The sequence below is a fragment of the Nannobrachium achirus genome (genome assembly GCF_963921795.1).
Source record: "Nannobrachium achirus genome assembly, chromosome: 18".
Lineage (NCBI taxonomy): Eukaryota > Metazoa > Chordata > Actinopteri > Myctophiformes > Myctophidae > Nannobrachium > Nannobrachium achirus.
Window position 1 is genome coordinate 8,845,853 of NC_137825.1, and position 5,820 is coordinate 8,851,672.

Consider the following 5,820-nt stretch of genomic DNA (forward strand, 5'->3'; position numbering starts at 1 on the left):
AGATTTCACATCATAGTAGGAAACCAATTCTGGGCCAGTTAGTGTGTTTGGTGGGGATCTTTTAATTTTAATATCCTTCAAATTCTAGAAATATACTGTAAAAATACTTTTACTTTTACTTTAAAAGTACTTTTCAAAGCACATACTTTTTACTTGAGTAATTATTTGGAATGAGTACTTTTACTTTTACCAAAGTCGTACTTTTACTTTTACTTAAGTACAGAATGTGAGTACTTTTCCCATCTCTGGATAGTTACAGCCAAATTGTAGTGTTTGAGTACTACAACATGACGTGTTGTGGTTTCCTCTCCCGACTGGATACAGCCCTGAAAAGTGACGTGATCCCAGACAAGTTGATTCCAGTCTAAACATGCAAGGTATTTGACATATGATATGTGAGCCACCCCGCCCCGCCCCCGCCCCCACCCACGCACTCACACACACACACACACACACACACACACACACACACCCAGAGTCCGCCAAGGAGCCAATCACATTTGAGAAACGTTACTGTCAGTGGAACCAACAGTCAGGAAGTACCAACAGTCAAGAAGTACAGGAAGTAATAACTTTGTGCTTGTCAACAGCATACAGTGTTGTGACTGCAGAGAGACATCGTTCACACATCCACCGTCTGAATCAAGGTAGGAATCAAACATTTCATACAACCATCACCCTGTAATAATATGTGGTGTTGTTTGTGTTGTTGTCTGCCCTGGGAGAGTGTGTGTGTGTGTGTGTGTGTGTGTGTGTGTGTGTGTGTGTGTGTGTGTGTGTGTGTGTGTGTGTGTGTGTGTGTGTGTGTGTGTGTGTGTGTGTGTGTGTGTGTGTGTGTGTGTGTGTGTGTGTGTGTGTGTGCGTGCGTGCGTGCGTGCGTGCGTGCGTGCGTCCAGGTACAAGGCAAAGCAGCTTGCAATTTATTGCTCAATCTCCTCCATTATAGGCAGTCGATCCATTTGGAGGAGAAGGTGCTATTTGTTAGGGCTGCACGGTTAATCGCGATGTGAAATCTCACGATTAGCGAATCGCAAAGGCTGCGGTTTTGGCGATTTTCGGCGAAGCATTATTCCCAAGCATTATGCAGACGTTTTAATTTTAGAAATCCGTTCATAATTGACTAAGCATGATCAAATCAAACTGTGGTGTCTTTCTTAAATACCCGCGCATCCGATTAGCGAATCGCAAAGGCTGCGGTTTTGGCGATTTTCGGCGAAGCATTATTCCCAAGCATTATGCAGACGTTTTAATTTTAGAAATCCGTTCATAATTGACTAAGCATGATCAAATCAAACTGTGGTGTCTTTCTTAAATACCCGCGCATCGCCGCACCGAGGATTAGCATTACGTGTTGCTCCAATCTCCTCCTAGAGGAGCCAAGCCAAGGCATGACACTGTCTGTCTGTCTGTCTGTCTGTCTGTCTAACAGCACGTAACAGTGTATTTCCCTTCCAACGGAGGAGTATAGGCCTACTCCATGGCTACAGGTAGTGAATGTTCTGGTAATCATTATAAATATAACATCCTTAAATCCTTGTGCATAGATTAAATGCTCCCGTTTGTCGTAAGCTGAAAGTGAAAGTAATTCTGTGCAACTGCTGTGGCTCCCCCTCCCCCGTCCCCCGCACACATGTTGTGAAGTGAAACTTTGGTGTGTGTCTTAAGGTGCATTTTTTTGCCTTGATAAAACTTAAGCGAGGCAGCGAGATACGGTACTTTCTTCCTTGACAATAATGAGAGGCAGACAAAACCATTACTGACATTTTTCTGAATATATTTGCTAATAAGCAAAGTAAAAGGGAATCTTTTGGAAATATAATTGAACTGAATCAAACCATTTGCCAATTTGCCCAGTTAGTGATAATCAATTCATTTTTAAATGTAAACACACAATAAATATTCAAGGAAGCTTAAATGATGTTCTTTGGTTAAATAATTTCCTTGACAATGAGAGGCATTATTACTGAGATTTTTCTGAATATAAAACCTTTTTATATTGCTAAAGCAAAATAAAAGGTAATCTTTTGGAAATATAACTGAACTGAATCAAACAATTTACATGATTGCCAATTAGCCTAGTTAATAATAATCAATTTATTTTTTAAATTACACAATAAATATTCAACGGAAGCTTGACCTAAGGTAGTGAAATGATTTTCCTATGGTTAAAATAATTAAGTGTGCCTGCCATGCAATGGCAAAACACTTATTGTAATCCGCCATACTTAAGTCATTAAGTTCCTTGCAAATTTGGTGCGCTAATAACTGCCGCACAATTTACGCCACCGCCGCAATATATACATCAAAACGTGCGGCTCGGCCGGGAATGGTGTGCTATTACTTTTCTAAGAGAAAAGTTGTATCGTTTAATTGATATTAATTTATTAGTGAATTAATACCATTGACTTATAATGGGAATCGCAAAAACTCACACAATATTTTTTTTCTCGCAAACCATAGGGGCTACAGTTTCAAAACTTGGAGAGGAGATTTATAAAGATATCAAGGATTAAATAAAAAATAATTTCGTCAGTTGGCCTCATGGTGGCGCTATAACAATCCACTTTACCTTTCGGCCTGTAACTCTTGAACCGTGGGTCGGAAAATTAAAATTCCTTTTTCCCTGGATTCCTTGGGTCATGACGCATCTCCTCATATAGGCCACGCCCATTTGCGTCAGGATAGATTTTCCGCCATTTTGAATTTTCTTCAAAACACACTTTTTTCTCCTTTTCCTACATATTTTCTCCAAATGTCACAAAAATCGATACACACGATCTATGGACTCATGCGATAAACATATTTAAACGATATTTTGATAGTCCATACCGTTCTTCCGTAACAGGGTTCCAAAGTTAGCGGGAGGAGCCCGTTTTGTAAGAAGTAGCCATAAATCACAAACGAAACATCCAGTCCACACCAAATTTTAACCACAAGTGGGGGGCGCTATACTGAACATATACCCAAAAGCATTTCCACTTCGACCCATAGGGGGCACCACAAACGCGCAAAACGTAACCGCTAATGCTAATGCTAACAAATGCTAATGCTAACAAATGCTAATGCTAACACATGCTAATGCTAACAAATGCTAATGCTAACAAATATGCTAATGTTAACACATACAAGGTTGCACACACTTAGCGAGCTGCAGGCACACTTAAAATTTCTTAGAAATTTTCTTTTCTAGTTTATTATATCATCCTTTTAACAACAAAAAAACTATCACTTATCCTACCTTGAAATGAATAAATACAGGGGTTAAGGTTCTCCGTCCTGGGGATGGATTTCCGTCCTGAGGAGTCTCTAGGGGCCATTTATGAGATCGAGGCAGATTTGGCAAAAAAGAGAAAACAAAAAATGGGGGTGGGGGTTTGTAGCCATGGCCGTGATGTTAATAACATGACCGAAATCGTCAAAATGCAGCATAATATTTGCTAGTCAAGTCAAGTCAGTTAATGTATTTTATAAATGTGGACTCAAATAAAGAAATTTAAATGTGTGTGTGTTGTTTAACTTGAAGAACCAGTATAGTCAGGACAGTTGCAAGTTGAATAATTATTGCATTGGTGTGTACTGGCCTTTAAGCTGTTGTGTACCCCCCTCCTCCCTCTGTGAGTGTGTGCGTGCGTGCGTGCACATATGTGCGTGCGTGTACATATGTGTGTGCGTGTACATATGTGTGTGCGTGTACATATGTGCGTGCGTGTACATATGTGTCCGAATCCCCCTGGGAGCCAGTCATGTCGGCAAGTACAGCTTTAGACAGGGACTGAAAATACGTTTTTTTTTTCTTTCTAACTAAAACGTGATAAAGCCACTAAAGCATTTCATAAATTTCAGGCTACATTTTACTTAAACGCCAGAGCTTAACTCTGCATGTAAATAAGACTTTTTTAAATTAATGTGAAGAGAAACCGAACATTTTGTGTTGGTCCTCCCAGCATTAGCCTAGCATGCTAACTAACGGTTAGCATCTGTGTAGCTTACCCACTCTTTGTTGCCAAAATACGAAATATCAGGGCTCCATTACTTAGCGATGCTACTTACAGTATTATTCTGTTTATTTCAGTGCCACGTATGTTCCTAACCAACAATTATTAACCACTTTATGATTTTATAATGATTATTAGCATTCATTCTTCTTCGTGGTATTTTTCACGATCCCGAGGGTCGCTTCCGGTGATCCTCTTCTTCGCTGGTTGAAAAGTTGAGTGCCCGTCTGAGAACGGAAGCTTTTTCCCAATAATAAATAAATACGCAACAAAATACATGCTAACTCGGTATCATAACTGTGTGTCTATTGTCATAAGCATCCACAGCACAGTTGCACATAATGTATAACATTCAATGCCATATATTATTTAAAGCATAGCTGTGTAATTTGAATAGCAAATGTGTTAGTTTCGACTTTCGAGGCAATTCACAGTTATTGGGACACAATAGAAGTCAAGTATTGATTTGAATAGGCCAATTTGTTGGTTTCGAAACAATTCACACACACACGTATCTGCAATACTTAGTAATTAGTTAAAGTTTATTTATTTGACAATAAATGTAGTGTCATTTAACATTGAAAGACAGACGGATAGAACACAGTACTATGCAGTAGATATAGTCATTATTACTTATTGTTTTATGTTATATAATCATTATCTATATAGGATGCGAACAAAATTAAGTTTTACTCTTATGCACCTGTACCAAAGATGTTACAATAAAGTACAACCATGAACCTTCTTTGTGCTTGTCTTTGAAGACAGTCAAGACACATTAACCCAGTTACTGTGACTATTACTTATCCTAACCCAACAAGATGATTTTTTAGAGTATTCTAAACTCACATAACCATCAGCTTGTGGTTCCTGTGGAAATAAGCCTCGGCTTTCAAGGATCTCCTTTTAGTTGACCTTGTACCAGTGATTTGTACTGTCATGAAACTGTACTCTTTTCTATTGCAAACTTCTAATAAATTCTTCAATCAATCAATCAAGCTACAAAATCGTTGTGTTGTCATTTTAAATGATGTACAGATTATAGAATAAATACACAACATATGCTAACTCTGTAGCATATATGTATGTCTTATTATCATACCACAGATGCAGATACTTTTAACATTCAATCCCAATAAAGCAATAATCGACTGTATACAACACACTATGACATCCGAGTACATTATGTATGCCTGGCTAACGATAGCTTCAGGCTACATTGCTAACTCGGTAGCATCATGTTTATTGTCTCTGTGGAGTGGTCCAGGCGTACAGTTCTTCTGTGGCGGTCGTGCATCTTATCCAAATTCGACCCAGATGTCCAGATTACACCAGTCAATATACATACTGTATCTATAAACTGACTATAGCGCCCATTATGTCTCACTGGCGAGTGTGTTGTGGTTGTGATCATCTGATTTCAGTTTGACGTGTGCATTATTGACTACCTTGCCTAGCTTGCGATCTGCAGGGTTTCTCGTGGATCGATTGTTGGGATTGTTGCTGGCTGATATACCAGCAGATCAAGACTGTATACAACTCGGTATCATAACTGTGTGTCTATTGTCATAATAAGCATCTTATAACATTCAATGCCATATATTATTTAAAGCATAGCTGTGTAATTTGAATAGCAAATGTCTTCGTTTCGAGGCAATTCACAGTTATTGTGACACAATAGAAGTCAAGTTTTGATTTGAATAGGCCAATTTGTTGGTTTGGAAACAATTTACACACTTAAGGCCCATTCCCACTGGGCCAGATAACAGATATCTGGAGATATTTCTCCAGATATTTTTCCATTCAAAGTGGATGGTAGATACAG